The sequence below is a fragment of the Rhinolophus ferrumequinum genome, chromosome 14 (genome assembly GCF_004115265.2).
Source record: "Rhinolophus ferrumequinum isolate MPI-CBG mRhiFer1 chromosome 14, mRhiFer1_v1.p, whole genome shotgun sequence".
NCBI lineage: Eukaryota > Metazoa > Chordata > Mammalia > Chiroptera > Rhinolophidae > Rhinolophus > Rhinolophus ferrumequinum.
The window spans coordinates 45683739-45700563 of NC_046297.1; the positions used below are offsets into that span (position 1 = coordinate 45683739).

Here is a 16825-nt window from a genome sequence, read left to right on the forward strand (position 1 = left end):
CTGCCAGTACCCCAACAAGGGGTCTTGCTACACCCAGTCTCTCTGGTGGCCAGCCGAGACACACACAGGAAGCTGGTTCCACAGGAAGTAGTTTCCACACGATCCGCAATCTGCCATCTGCTTCTCTGCAAACCAACCAACCACCCAAAGTAGCCATGACAGTTATATCAGTGGCCAATTGGCTAACTGGTTACAGCTGATGGCCAACCAGTCACAACCGATGGCCATCCACTACCTGGGCCAGCACCCCTCTACACGAGGCCGAGAGCCTGGAAACTACTCCCTGGGACTCTGTCCCCACATCATCTATGGCCAATGGACTGGTGTATTTGCTAGTCTGAAGGGTAGAACCAACATATTCAGATTCTCCCATCTTCATTGAGATAAGTAGATAAAGAAAGAGAAGAGAGAAATCTCTAGAGAGATAGGGGCTTTTTGTCTGTTTTGTTTACTCCTGTATCCTCCGCACGTAGAAGACGGCTTATCTCTTATTAAATGCTCAGTAAACATTTGTTGAGTAATGAATAATGGAGTTCTGAAATGAAATAGGTCCCTGAAGGGAAAGAAGAAGCAAAGCTGTTTTTGTCAGGGCAATATGGAGAAGACCCATTTCTGTCCTGACATTGGTGGCCAAGTGGCCTGCAGAGAAGTCTACTTGCTTTGGAGCCCAGGCACAAATGAACTCTTCTAGGAAGAGCCAATAAACCTCACTATAGAATGAGGTCCATATAGCCTTGTGTGCTGATATTCAAGATATTGCTCAATGAGGCTTAAAAAAAAAATTCTGGCATTGAAGTCACAATTTTCTACAATCTTATTGCCAATGCTTAATATTTTCAGTATAGCATAGGTTAAATGGGCTTTTTATGGCATCGACTGACCACATATAATCTATAAATCGGGCACACTTAGTTTATATTCCAATAAACAGGACCTTTATTCTCTAATCCAGGAGAAACCCTTAAAAAAGAAAGATTTTCAAAGTGTTCTTCTTCAGAAAGCTGTGAACCAATGCCTTGCTTCAGATGTGCAGAGATTCCTGCACACCTGAATTTTCTATTGCCTATGAAGTCAAGTTGTTCCTTAGTACGATCAGTCTAACAGGTGATGAAATCAATGTCCAGTGTGAAGTCAGGATCAGAGAGCAGACAAGGGAACGTAGATAGCCAGACCTTTGCGGTATGAATTCAAGATTTGTCAATGTATTATGAATTTCTGGGTCATGAGTCACTTCCATATTAAAATGTAAGTACAAAGAGCACCTTTCAACATCCAAATTTCAAAGTAAATTATCTTTATTATTTATCATTTGCTATTATCCATATTGTTTTCTCTCCATTAATACATATTTGTAACAGTTGATTTTTCAGCAAAATAAAGTCAATTTTCTAAAAATGAACCAGCATATTGTTGGGATTTTAATAATAATTTACTTTATATTTTTGAATATTAGAAATATGCTAAAGATTGTAACATATAGAAGTTCACATCACCTGACTCACCATTGTCAGGCTATCCATTGCAGATACAAAGGAACTTATAATCTAGTAGGGAAACAGATATACCAATAAATATAAGCAACACTCATTCATTCAACAAATATTTATTGAGCACCTGATCTGGGAATGCTCAGTGAATGAACAAGGTAACCACTGTGGTAGAGGTACATACACATAAGATACACCACAGGGGAGAATTAGAGAAGGCCTCACAGAAGCAAAATACTTGATTTGCGAAATGAAGCATGAATATTAGATTGACCATAAAAAAGGAGGTAGGCAAGGAGTGATGGAAAAGCGTTCCAGACAAAACATCAATTGGAAATAGGAGAGAAGAAGAGGATGTGTTTGGGGAATATAAAATAGTTTGATACTGCTGATTTAAAAGTTGTGTGTGTGTGTGTGTGTGTGTGTGTGTGTGTGTGTGTGTGTGTGTGTGTGTTGGGGTGGGGAGGAAATAAACATACGATCATAAATGACGTTATGTCTTAAATAACATGCAAATGTAGATTTTATTCTGTAAGATGCAGGAGTTCGGAGCCTTGTAAACTCATCAGCCATGTGTCATGCAGGGTGTCTGGTCCCACTCCCTGCACAAGAACGCAGGATATGCTGAGGCCAAAAAGGAACAACAACGGAGCCATAGATAGGGAAGTCATATCACTATATTCTCAATGGCAGCTAGTCGAGACACAAAAGCAAATATCCACCAGTACCCCAATGAGGGGTCTTCCTGCACCCCCATATCTCTGGCAGTGGGCGAGACACAGGAAGTAGGATCAACACGATCGGCAATCCACCATCCCCTTGCTAGCTGCAATTCGGGCTGGCTAGCGCAGCCACGGCAGTTAGTATATCAGTGGCCAACGGCTAACTGGTTACAGCTAATGGCCATCTACTTCCCGAGCCAGCACCTTTCCACGTGAGGTTGAGAGTCTGGAAACTGCTCTCTGGGATGCTGTCCCCACATTATATTTCATCTATGATGGGGCCTGGAATGGGAGAGGGAGGGAATTGAGAGACCAGTCAGGAGGATATTACAGTACAGTAGCCCCTCCCCCATCCATGGTTTTGCTTTCCTCAGTTTCAGTTACCTGCAGTGTCCTGCAGGGTGGCAGGCTGGGTCTCAGCTCCTGCTCCCCACATAAGAACGCAGGATATGGTGAGGCCAGAAAGGAACACCCACGGAGCCATAGATACGGGAGTCATACCACTATAGTCTCACTGGCAGCTGGGTTGGAGACACAGGAAGCAGGAGCCACACTATCCGCAACCTGCCGTCCACTTCTCTCTGACAACCAACCTCACTTGCTAGCTGCAATCCGCTCTTGCTACCTCAGCCACCATCGTCTTGCTAGCCCCCATTTGCTGCTAGCGTAGCCACGGCAGTTATATTAGTGGCCAGTGGCTCACTGGTTACAGCTGACGGCCAACTAGCCACAGCTGATGGCCATCCAATCACAGTTGATGGCCATTTACTACCTGAGCCAGCACCTTTCCACATGAGGCCAAGAGCCTGGAAACTGCACTCGTGGCTCTGTCCCCACATGCGGTCAACCATGGTCCAAAAGTAATAAATGGAAAATTCCAAAATTAAACAATTTATAAGTTTTAATTTGAGCCTGGTTTTTAGTAGTGATGAAATCTCGCGAGTCCTGCTCCATCCCACCTTGGACATGAACCATCCGTTTTTGGAGCGTATCAGTAGCCGGAGGTTATCAGGTAAACTGTTGCAATATCGGTATCCCAGTGCTTGTGTTCAAGTAACCCTTATTTTACTTAATGTTGGCCCCAAAATGCAAGAGTAATGATGCTGGCAATTCGGCTATGTCGAAGAGAAGCCGTAAAGTGCTTCCTTTAAGAGAAAAGGTGAGTGTTCTTGACTATGAACAAAAAAGTCATATGCTGAGGTTGCTAAGCTCTATGATAAGAACAAGTCTTCTATCCATGAAATTGTGAAGAAGGGAAAAGGAAGTCGTGCTAGTTTTGCTGTCGGATCTCACACTGCAAATGCATCTCATCATGTAGGCATTTAATCATCTCACGTCACCACAAGAAAAGTAAGTACAGTTCAATATTTTGAGAGCGAGAGGGATCACATTCACATAACTTTTATTATATTGTAATTATTCTATTTTATTATTAGTTATTGTTGTTAATCTCTTTGCCTAATTTATAAATTAAACTTTATTATAGGTATGTATGTATAGGAAAAAAATATTTATAGGGTTTGGTACAATCGGAGGTTTCAGGTATCCTTGGGGGAGGGTTCTTGGACTGTATTCCCTGTGGATAAACGGGGACTACTGTAGACAGAGAAAGTGATGGGCTAAACTTTGAGCAGCACATTCAGGTGGAGAAGTCTAATAGGCAGTAGGACAAGTCATATATCCTAGAGGAGAAAAATGGGCTCAAGGTAGAAAATTACTGGCATTGATAAGATTACTTTGGAGAGGATGAATTGTCTCTTAAAGAATAAGAAAAATACTGGAGTGGAGGTGGTAGACGAAGAGGAACCAGTAAGAGTGAAAAGAAATGACCAGTGGGTAGGAGGCGATGCAGAAAAGCCTGGTATCACAGAAATCCAGCAAAGAGAATTGTTAAGAAAGGAGGCAACGTAATGAGTGTCAGTGCTAAAGAGAGATCAAGTAATAAAAGGTCAAGATGTGAAAAGGAAGTAATACATTTGGCTACACATACATCTGATATGCTTATCTGAAGGCTTCTGCAGATATCTGTTTGGCCTTTAATTTAGTTCAAAGCTGAATTCTGGTGATCTGTATAGTTTATTTCCTCAGGCATTTTACCGTGCTTTTTTTTCTCAGCCTGTTAGATCACGACACTATCCTATTTGAATTTAAAGTTAAAAATTTCTAAGTTCAGCGTGGACCCTGAACATGACATTGAAGTACATAAAGTTTGGTTTTACCACTCAGTATTTCCTTTTCTATTTCCCTCTCTCCTCCCCAGCCTTGATTACATTCTCATGCGTTGACTTCAGATTTCTGACCTGTTCATACCTTCTCACCCTCACCTTTCCTCCATCAGAAATGCTTCTCGAGAAAGAAAATTACAAGTGAATTCATCTTGAAGCCAAATATGGTTTCTCTTCCAGGAGTACAGGGGAGAAAATAGTAAACATCCTTAAGTGGATGTTTCTGGTGGAGTGGCTGTGGATAAGGGAGAGACCTGGGGCCAGGAAGATTTTCCCAGTGCTCTCTAAGGTGAGCTCTGACCACAAGGCAATCTTTGCCTGAGATAGAAGCTATGGCAGTGCAAAAATTCCTATTTTTTCCTCCTAGGACCATACTAAACCTTTAGAAGACTTAAAGGTCACAAACATTTATTCTATTAGTAATGTTCTTTTTGGAAATTATATTTTTGGCGGATAGTATTTCAATGTACTTAGTTGCTAACATAATAGCCAAGGAACACATATCTTTTATCTTGTTTAATGCCAGTTACTCTGCCACTATTTTGCTCAGAGCTATTGGAATAACTTCAAATGTGGTTTGGGACAGACAAGTTCAACACTACAGAGGCCATATATCCATGTCCACTGAATCAGCTGTTTCCCATTGAATTTTTTAAAAGCAATATTAATGATTGCCCTCTGTACAGCCAAGTAGCTTGATCATGCTTTCAAGTTAATTCAGTTGTTTAGGAAAGGGAAACAATCTCATTAATCATTTTTTAAGATTCAGTTTATGTATGCAGTATAGATACTGTGCTTCCTGAAATGGTCTCAGCTGAAGTTGTTTGGGAAAAAAAAAGAGTAGCTCAGTGAGTGAAAAATTTTATTGTTATGAATTTTATTTCTAAAAGTAAAGGTAAATGATGAAAGGATTTGCCTATTGCAAACAGTGAAAACCTGTATTAACGTTTGCTCAGTATATCGTATAAAATGTGTTATACTTTCATGGCTATGTTTGTATCTCATGTAAATTAGTTATGTTCTTAATCCTCTATTTACATTTAAGCCTCAGGGAACAAGGTTCCTAATAAATGCATTGTGTAAAAATATTCTTGTACCAAAAGAGGGGAGGACATGGACAAACCCAAACATCTCCTCACTAGCAAACGCCCAGTACCAGAGGCTGGTATGGGTGCTGCCCAGAAAGCTCAGGAACACGCTGCTGAGGGGCAGGAAGCAGTAGATTAGCAATGTTTTCTATTTAACTTCCATTTGTCTTGCGTAAGAAATGCAGGGAAAAATATCTTTGGCACATTCCTAATGGTCTGACCGGAACAATTAGGTGAACTGATAACTAGAGTATTTAAGCAAAAGTACTGTCTAAGAAATAGAAGCATTGCTCCAAAAGAATGGTGAGAAACGAATCATCAGAAAAGCGGGCTAGGCATAGAAATAATTTATTCAGTGTGGGGACAGAGCCAGGAGAGCAGTTTCCAGGCTCTTGGCCTCATGTGCAAAGGTGCTGGCTCAGGTAGTAAATGGCCATCAACTGTGACTGGATGGCCATCAGCTGTGACTAGTTGGCCGTCAGCTGTAACCAGTGAGCCATTGGCCACTAATATAACTGCCATGGCTACGCTAGCAGAAAAATGGGGGCTAGCAAGAAGATGGTGGCTGAGCTAGCAAGAGTGGATTGCAGCTCTCAAGGGGTCGGTGGGCAGGCAGAAAAGCGGACAGCAGGTCACATGTCGTGTGAATCCAGCCTCCAGAGAGACTATAGTGGTATGACTCCCCTACCTATGGCTCCATGGGTGTTCCTTTTTGGCCTAGCCACATCCTGCGTTCTTACGTGGGGAGTGGGACCAGAGACCCCGAGTGACTCCCTGCATGACACTCAGGACATGGTGTTATTTTTCCTGAGTTGCTGTCAAGGACCATTAAATAGAAGAAGCATTTATAGACTCATAAGACTGTCAGAGCTGAAAGGGTCATTTCTAGTCCAATCTCCTAATTTTATAGGTGAGAAAACTCAGGCCCATTTATACAAGGGTAATCATACTCTATGAATTCTGCTGCAGGACAGGTATTCTGGGAGAAATAGGGTCCTTGAAGTAGGCCTATACATTTGGGTAGAGGTGGGGGAGTGAAAAGGGACGGGCTTCCAGAATGGAAGACCAATCTCATGGAAAGAGCGTGGTATATGAAGGGAACAGCAACAGAGAAAATGTCATGTCCTGAAAGAAAAATGTAGCCTCCATGGGAAGGGCTGAGGCAGCAGGGGTACCCCAATAGATGGACAACACATAGCTGTTATTGGGAGGCCAGCAGTTGGGACTGGGAAATCCAAGAAGTCAGTAGATCCTGAGCAGGTAACTTGCACTTTAATTATTCATCTTCCCTTCTGGAAAGAAGGGAAGTGTCACAAGAGCAAGACAGGTCTCTAATCCCAGAAAGATACCTAGCTGGAATGCCAGTTAGGCTAAAAGTAGACAATCAGCCTTGAATTAGACTGGATTTCAAGATGCATATTTGCAGCTCTAGAGCAAGAGAGGTTCCCAGAGCACAGGGTGGGAGCTAATAGAAGCAAAGTAGACAAATGGGGTGTTCCACGATACTAGGATACAACCCCCTAAATTACTCTTAAGAATTTTTCTAAGGAGCTGTAGTATGTGGAAGTTCAGTGTTCCAGCTGTGAGAAGAGGGCTTCACGTCCAATTAAAATGCATTTAGTCACTTCTACCATCGCAGATCAACTTCATTTAGAACACTTTTTTGCATTATCCGGTTAATTTTCACGTTTAACAGATGAACTTAATCTAGGGATTTTGCCCTAGCAGTTCTTCAATATAACTTATATTAGCATCACAGGGATGGAGAAATAGAAGAAAAGTTGCCCTTTCTTTCCTCATTAAACTGCTGACTGTTGTCATGTGTGGATTTAATAATAGAATTATGAATGATGGCTCTTGCTTTTGTTTCCAGCAAAAAGAGCAAAGTGAAGAATAATATACTTGGAATATCATGCAAAATTTCAGATGAGTGGGATAATCTGTACTGGTCAAGAATTAATATTGTTTAGTTCAGGATTTACTGAGACTTCACCATGTGAAGGAGCTTCAAACTGAAGGTTAACATGGTAAGATGGTTACTGTTGATTGTCAACTTGGCTCAGTTAGTTCCAGTGCCAAAATATTTGGTCAAACACCAGCTCACATATTGCTGTGAGGGCTTTTTTTGTGTGTGTGTATGTAATTAACATTTAAATCAGTAGACTTTGAGGAAAGCAAATGTGGCTGGGCCTTAACCAGTCAGTTGAAATCCTTAAAAGACTGAGGTTCCCTGAGCAAGGAATTCTCCTCAAGACTGCAATATAGAAATACTGCCTGAGTTTTCATCCTGCTTTCCTGTAGAATTTGAAATGTAGCTTCAACTCTTACCTAAATTTTCAGCTTGCAGACCTGCTCTACAAATTTTGTACTTGTCAGCCCCCACAATCACATGAAACATTTCCTTAAAATATCTATATCTATAGCTCTATATCTCTACATCTATCTATCTACCTACCTACTTATCATCTATTCATCCTACTGGTTCTGTTTCTGTGGAGATTCTGACTAACGCACGGCCTCTTCTTACACTGGAAATCAATCAAATGCAGAAAAATCTTCAATATCTGAGGTAGCTTGGTCTGGTTAGGCCAGTAGCATTTGCATTTTTTAAAAAATGTTACCAGGAAAGCAACACATCTCAATACACTGTAGTTCAGTTTCTTGGGCCAAGACTTGATTACCTTTGTCTCAGTTTGAGTCACAATAAATCTTGTATCTGCTGAATCTCTGCCATTTTTCCTATCAGGAACTATTCAAGCCAAGATTTAGCGGGGACATGTGAAAATATCTTTGAGGCCACGGAAAATAAGAGAATCTGAAAATTTGAAGGGCACCTTGCTGAGCAGCCCTACTTCATCATGAATTAACCGTTGCCAAGCATTTGTTTAAAAATAGTGTCAGATTAAGCAACAGATTTATTGTTTGTTGTCAATCACAAAACATTTAACAAAACCAAGGATTAAAAAAAATGTTTTCTACTCATATTGTTATGATTTCTTAAAAATTGATGCAACCGAAAAGGTGCTATGTAATCTAGCTTACTGACTTTGCAAATGAGGTACAGAAAAATAAAAAGACTTTGAATGTGATTTATTTTCAACCAGCAGGCAGAGTGAATTTTTAAAAATATGTCAGATCAGGTTACACCTACTCAAAATGTTCAAGGGCTTCCCAGTTTACTCTGAGAAAAAGCTCAAGTCCTTACAAGTTTATAAGCTGCATCTTCCTTCTACGCCCCTTGGTTACCATCCTGACCATTGCCTTCCTGGCTTGATCTGCTCCAGCCAGCCACACTGGCCACCTAGGTGTTCTTTAAACAGATCAATAGCTCTCACTTTAGGACAAAGAGGAGTACTGTTAATAAAATGTTCAGAAGAGCCCATTTATGCAGAAAAGAGTACATAATTGGTATGATCCACATGACAGGTAATTAAGTAGTAAAGTAGCAGGAGCATGTTCAGAATCAAGTAAATCTATTAACAGATTTCGAAGACCCCAATGTGTAGGAAAGCTACGCAAGACCACTATTCAGCAAGCACACTGAGCAACTACAATGTGTCAAGCTTTTAGGCTCTGGGCATAAAGCAGTAGATGATGAGAACCCAATCCTTGTTGTTATGGACTGCAACTTTTAGTGGAAGAGGACACACAACAAAACAAATCAGTGCGGTATGCGAGAGCATGCTTCATGTTGTAAAGAATAATAAAGTAGGAGAGAGAGAGAAGGGAGAGATAAGGATTGCCTGGGGCTGGGGGTGGGGGTGCGGGGACAGTGAGGAGAGGCGTGTTCAGTTTTACATAGTGAAAGCCTTAGTCAGGAGGTGACAGTTAAGTCAAGACTGAGAAGCGGTGAGAGAGTGATTCGTGTGGATATCTGAGGGAAGAGGGAAGAGGGAAAAAGGCTGGATTACAAATTTGTGGGTTACGAGGCTGAATGAAATCACCAAGAAAGTGAGGACAGATGAGGAAGAGCCTGGCTCTTGGCCTTGGGGCCCATCTCATTTTGCAGAAGAGGAGGAATCAGCAAAAAAAAAAAAACCACTGAGGAGCAGTCAACGGAAGAAGATTCGGAGGATGTTGGTATCCTGAAAACCAAGAGAAAGTATTTTGAGTTGGAGAGAACAATTAACTGTGACTTAAGCTGCTGGTAAGTCAAATAAATGAGGACTGAATATTGACCGTTAGATTTACACATGGATATCTTTGGTGACCTGGACAAGATTAGATTCAATGGAGTGGAGGGGGCGAAAAGCAGAAGGGAGTGGATCAAAAAAGAATAGAAGAAAAGGAATTGGAGACAGCAAGTGTAGCCAACTCTTTTGAAGAGCTTTGTTGTAAAGAGGAACAGAGAATTGAGATGTTAGCTGAAAGGGGTTGTGGAAGTAAAGAGTTTTTTGAAAACTAATTTATTTATCTGGTTCCTAAATTTTATTCAAGAACCCATATGAAACATTCCAGAGTTTTAATCCTCATCTTCTTCCACTTCTTTGTCCTGGTTAATCTGGAAGTAAAGCGATTCGTAACTTTCTTTGCTGTTAGCAACTACATGCAACCAATCACGTAGATTGCTCTTCTTCAAATACTTTTTGGTGAGATATTTCAAATACCTTTTGGAAAAAGGCACCTCAGAAGTTATAATGATCTTGCTCTTGCTCCTTTCAATGGTTACAACCCCTCCACTGAGATTCCCAGCTTTTCCCTTCACTTTGATTTGCTCCTGAAGAAACTGCTCAAAATTGGCAGTATCCAGGAGTCCATCTTCTACTGGGTGGGTGCAGTTGAGGGTAAACTTCAGAACATGCTTCTTTTTTTTTTTTTTTGCCCCACTTAGCCACAAGCTTTTTCACAGGTGCCATGGTGGCAGCTGAGACAGAACAAGGAAAAGTTAGTTTTTCAGATGGAAGAAATGACAGCATATTTGTATGCTATTGCCATTGAGCCAAAAGAGAGGAGGGAGCTTGATGAGACAAGAGGGAATTTTTGGAGAGGTGAGAGGGGATGAGATCAGTGGATAAGTGGAGGACTTGATCTCAGACAGGAGTACACAGGGAGGAAGGCAGAGTATATGGATCAACAGCAGGTAGGTGGATAAGCTGTGGTGGTAGGAGGTTGGGGAAGTTCTCTTCTGGTTGCTTTTTTCAGTGAAACAGAAAGCATGACCATCAGCTGAGTGATGTGGGAGAACTCAATTTTTCAGCCCACTGTAGATTTTGACTTTATCTTGTGGTTGGCGGAGAGACCTTCTGTTGAGGCAGGAAATGCATTATTGAGAGAAATGGAAATAGAGATTTGAATTGATTGGTTCTAAACAAAATCAAATGTGACCTAATCATATGCCCCAAGCTGGGTATATCATTCACAGTTTTCCATAGAAACAGAACATATATATGAAATTATACAACAGGAAGAGAGACAGACAGACAGATTAATTTTACTTTAAGGTATTGGCTCATGTGATTGTAGGGCTGGGATGTCGAAAAGTCTGAGACTGCGGAGTAGGCTGGCAAGCTGGAGACCCAGAGAGAGTTGATTGCAGTTTGAGTGCAAAGGCAATGCAAAAGCAGAATTCCCTCTTCCTAGAGAAATCTTATCATTGCTCTTAAGGCCTTCAACTGATTGGATGAGGCCCGCCTACATTAGGGAGAGTAATCTGCTCTGTTCAGAGTCTACCAATTTAAACGTTAACCTCATCTAAAAAATACCTACATAGCAACATCTAGACTGGTGTTTGACCAAACATCTAGGTACCATAGCCTAGCCAAGTTGACACGTCATAGTGGTGCAGTCTGAATTAACCAAATTAACCATTATTGTTTAACCATATTACCAAATTAACCATTACAGTGGAACAGTCTGAAGAAACGAGAATCAAAGTTAGGGGGAAATGGAATGGAGGACAGAGGGTGGATGCTGTCGAAGCAGCAGAGGGGAGCAAAGAGGACACCCACCCCACATTCAGTCTGACTTAATGTTACAGGAATGGGATTTGTTCTAGAATCAGGAACCAAAGTAATACATCAGTTAGGCATAACATAGCTTTCAATTGTTAGAGCAACTTAGGGCATGATAGCTATGGTTAGACATTCTAGCCATATATGTTGAATATATTTGCCTAACAGTTATAATACTTTGCCTCATTTCTCCTCATACTGCATATGAAACATTAAATAAGATACATACCACATGTAATAGAACAAAAGAACCCTTCATGCTTATTTTTATTCAATAAATTGAACATATTTTTGTATTTTCCCTACTTCCTGTTTTTTAAGATATGAAAACAGTTTTAGAACAATGTGTGACAATGAATACTGGACGTTGATTTTAATAATAGCAACAATGGTAATGATTATGAGTAGTTTTCCTGTCACCATGAATTTCATCATAGACCGACTGATGTGCCATTTTAAAGTGAGATTCTACGTCTACCAACTTTGCTACAGCAAATAGGACTGAATATCTCACTATGTAATCCCCATCCTAGCCTAGCATGTCAGACCAGGCCAATAAGAAGTTACTGTCTTGACTTTTTGAAATTACCTTGTGGTATATATATATTTCCCTTTTTAGCTCAAGATAGCTAAATGAATATGTTTGTTATGATTATGGCAAGGGTTACCCATTGACTAAGTCTGATTTTCTAAGGATCAAGGTATAACTAACCAGTTACTATTTGACAAACTTACCAAGCAGAAGATTGTATTATAGCTATGAGTCCAATGACCTCTCTCTTCATTTGTGAATTTTGCTGATATAGGCGTTATTTTGTTATGGTCATAGACTTGTGTTATTTCACCATTGTTGTTGTTGCTTTTCCTGTTTTTTTTTTTTTAGCATACTCTTTCCTCTTACTATTCCTGGTAAGTCTTGACATAGGAACCTCACATATCTCTATTTACTAGTCTCTTATGAGTACTATTTGAGTAATGATTTTGTTTTGCAAGTTACTTTCACTGAATATGTGTAGTAACAACTATATCTTAAATACTCAATCCATGCTTTCTTTTTTTTTAAAGATATATATTTTTTTTAAATGGGGAAGGGGAACAGGACTTTATTGGGGAACACTGTGTACTTCTGGGACTTTTTTCCAAGTCAAGTTGTTGTCCTTTCAATCTTAGTTGTGGAGGGTGCAGCTCAGCTCCAAGTCCAGGTCCAGTTGCCGTTGTTAGTTGCAAGGGGTGCAGCCCACCATCCGTTGCGGGAGTTGAGGAGTCCAACTGGCAACTTTGTAGTTGAGAGCCTGTGCTCCAACCAACTGAGCCATCTGGCCATCTGGGAGCCGAGAGACAGCTCATTGACTTCATTCTAGTTGCGGAGGGCACAGCTCGCTGGCCCATGTAGAAATCGAACCGGCAGCCCCGTTGCCCAGAGCTCACACTCTAACCAACTGAGCCACCCATCCTCCCCTCAATCTATTCTTTATGCATGCTGTGGTTAATCATAATTTTGAATTTTACAATCGAGGTAATGAAGGCTTAGAGAGATAGAGTAACTTACGTAAGATGTCACAGCTAAGTGGCAGGGCATGATTTGAACCCAAGTTTGTTGAACTCTGAAACCCTTCCTCTTTCCACTCTGTCGTGCTGCACACAGTTCATTTTATCTTTTCAACGATAATAATAGTTGATATTTTTTGAATAATTATCATGTACCTCTTTTATACATTTGGCATGTATCATCTCATTTACTCCTTAAACAACCTCACAAGATGTGTGATATTATTACTCTTACTTTGTAAAAGAGGAAATGGAGGCACAGAGAGGTTAAGTAATATGCCCAAAACAAACAACTAGTTACTGCTGGAGGTTGGATAAGTAAGGGAGATGTCATTATGATTCCAATTTGACAGCTGAAGAAACTGAGATTCAGAGAGATCAATGATTACTTCATATTTTACAAAGCTGGTAAGTGGCAAAATTGGGTCTCCAAATTTCATGGCTTTAACAACAGTAGTATAAAAATTACCTTAAAAAGAGTAGAGTTCTTAATGGCCCTGAAAGATGTGAAAGCTGTGTAATGAGCACTCTAGCATTTATTGTATATAAAAATTAAATGATATGACTGTACGTAAGGGATGCAGAAGAAACACATTAAGAATACTGAGGAACCATTTCACACCATGAAGGATAACTGTGGACCACTGAGAAACAGTAATAAAAGACAGCCCAACCAAGCGTGCAGAAATCAAAAATTGGATTGCTCTTTGGAAACAAATGTCACTAGCAATTGCAAAGATATTTTTTAATCTATGGAATAAGTGAAACCATTTAAGTCTACATTCTTCTTTTCTCTTTTCTCCATGTTTAATAGCCAAATCACTTTGGTCAGTTTTTTCAACATTTGCAATGCAAACATTCATGACTTCATCCATATAATGCTATGAAGTGTGTAACCCAAAATTTAAGAACTTTAAGGCGTCCATTTCTGAATTCCTAACTCTTTTCTTTTAAGGAGTGAGTGTAACTATTTACAACCAAGAACGAGTTTTAGCAATAAAAGAGTCATTGTTCAGGTAGGACTTAATCTCAGTCCTGACTGTGTGGTTATTCTGATGCTATTTTCGGTAGCAATGGTCCAGGCTGGTAGAAACCCTGCCCTCCTTCATGCACATGTCATGTGAACCAATAACAACATTTGAGACAGATGAAGGAAATGTAACAAAAAGTTTTATACTCTTATGGGAATTCAGAATTGAATTTTATTAGGTTGGTGCAAATGTAATTTTGCTTTTTGCATTTATTTTTAACCTTTTAAGCCGCAATTACTTTTTCACCAAACTAATAAAACTCTCCAAATATTATAACCAATTTTTTTAACGGGAATATCAGTCTGGTAAAATATTAACGCAGTGACCCACCTGAAGGATTCTGTATTGCTAAATTTATTTTGAATGTTATTGAGTTACAACATGTATGACATGGAGTATATTTTAAAATCCCCAATCTTTCAGTTTCTATGTGGTATCAGTTATTTGAAATTCAAAATACAAACATGACAAAAATGAATGGAGTTCCTCTTGTTGATCTCTTCTAAGTGTCTTAGTATGTATGTGTCTTTTGTGTAAGTATGACAAAATTTTAAAGGCAGTTTTGTTTCTTTATGTGATTCTTATGATAGGACATTTATTTTTAGTAAAATTATTCATACTATAAATGAATCTTTGTTTTATTGGATATGCTAATAAAATATATTTTGTGTGGATTTTTGGTGTATATTTATAGGAAAGTATAGATACTATTATATTAGCATGTTAGTAAGAAAGTATTGGAATTGATCCATTCTGGACATTTAGCAATTTAGGAAATAATATTTAAGAACTTCATTAAGCGTCTGACAAGATATATTCCAACTATTCATAGTGTGAGGAGGATTGGTGTTGAAATTCTAAGAGTTAAAGGTCTAACAGAGGAAGAGAGGCCTGTTGAGGACACGGAGAAGGTGCATCCAGCGAAAGTACAGGAACTTACCATCAAAACAGAGCAAAATAGAGTCACCGTAGAATGAGGGCCTTATTTTAAGATCACAGTAGTATTATTTACATATACTAGAGAAAGGCTCAGTATACCAAAAAATTTTCAGAATTTTCTGAGATATGCACAGAAAAAGATTCAGAGTGGAATTCCCTAGAAAAAAGTTACAGTAATCCATCGACATCTTTAAAAAACTCATAAGGAAGGTGAGCATGATGAAGTCGCAGGGTTTGAGGAGTTTACAAAGCTTATTTACATGGTGAAGAAGATGTTGAACCAACTAAGATAAATCTCAGGGTAGGGAGGTGAGGGGGAAGTGGCTATTGACCTTGTAAAGTCGAGTCTGGCATTAATAGTAGTATGAACAGTAACCACATCAAGCATGCCAGGTGCTAAGCAAGGTGTTTTAATGTATGTACCTTAGTTTTGATTTTTGCCAATAGCCTTGAAGGTTCAGGGTGCTTGCCCAATAAGCTCGGGCTTGGGAATCTGACAGTGGGTTTCCTGTTATGACTCCACCCCCAACGCCCACCACTGTTCTTGGGGGTTAGGCCAATTCCTGAAATGTCCTCCTGCCACTGATTCTGACAGGTCTGTTCTCCCTCTCTCTACTTCTGAAGTTTTATCTAGCAAATTGCCCCCTTGGATCAGGTAATCTTTGATCTCAAGGAACCAGCTCTGGAAACTCAACTGTATCTATAAGCAGCTCTTTGTAAATCTTGGTCTCTGACCTCTGACACTGCAGACCCCATTTCTGGCTCTGTTCTTGTTATTTCTGCCAAATTTCAGTGAATTCCCCCTTACTCAACTGCTGTCTCCCTTTGCTTGTAGGATATGGTGCATGTTCTCCTGGAATTAAGTTTGAGAAAGAACTAAAAGTTAAAGCAAGAAATGGGTCAGATTCAGGCAGTCAAACTAGATTCAGGAAGGAGGAGAAAGTTAAGTAAGGCCCAATCATGAATGCTGGGCAACGTCTTCAGTACAACCTTAGTGTGAACTTGGCTCCAAACCTAGGCTGCCTTCCAAAGGACAGAGTGTTGACGTAAACTAATGCTGTCACTGCTGTTTGCTTGCTACAGTCTGATGCACCAGCAGCACAGGAATGGCTCAGGGCCCACAGGTGTGTAACTGTAGCCTGAGGGGACACTCAAAGAAGGAGCTCACTGTTTGTACGTGGGGCAGGAGCAGAGGGGCTGTGGTCAATGGAAGGGTCTGACTAGATTGTATAGCAAATCTTCAAATAGTCATGAACACCCACAATTTCCATCTGCCTTGGAAAATATTATTTAACAGCATTTTCTATTTCATTATTATTATAGTTAGGATTGTGTTTTAAAGGCAGAACCAAATTTTGCAGTCAAGACGAGTGTTGATGAAGTGAATTTTTAATGTGCTATGTTATTACCATTTTTAGACCCGGTGGACTGCCTTTTGTGATACGGTGTTTATTCTTTTGACAATGTAGGGGCTATCCACTCACTTAGCAAGCTTATGTTGTTACCAGCTATATACTGCACACTGTGTTTGTGCCGGGAGTAGAAAGATGAATAAGTTCCAGTTCTGACATCAAGGAACCTAAAATAGAGTTAGGAGAACTTAGAATATAGTAGAATTATTTTTAGGAGCAATGATGTGTTTGGGGAGGCATGAGATGTCAGCATAGAATACAATGAGAGTATAAGGGTGACTCATCAATTTTATGGGGTTGGGAGGGTTAAGAAATCTCCACGGAGAAGGTTATCCTTGAAATGTGCCTGAAAAGCAAGTAAATGCTCTGTGAGTAAACAAAGACCGAGACCCTCCAGGTCAAAGAATGTGGGTGAGCAGACA

General features: G+C 40.0%; 1 pseudogene; it reads right to left on the bottom strand.

The window, feature by feature from the left end:
* Window positions 1–9984: 9984 nt before the first annotated feature.
* On the bottom strand, window positions 9985–10378 carry LOC117034089 (60S ribosomal protein L22-like; annotated as a pseudogene).
* Between the last annotated feature and the right edge of the window lie 6447 nt (window positions 10379–16825).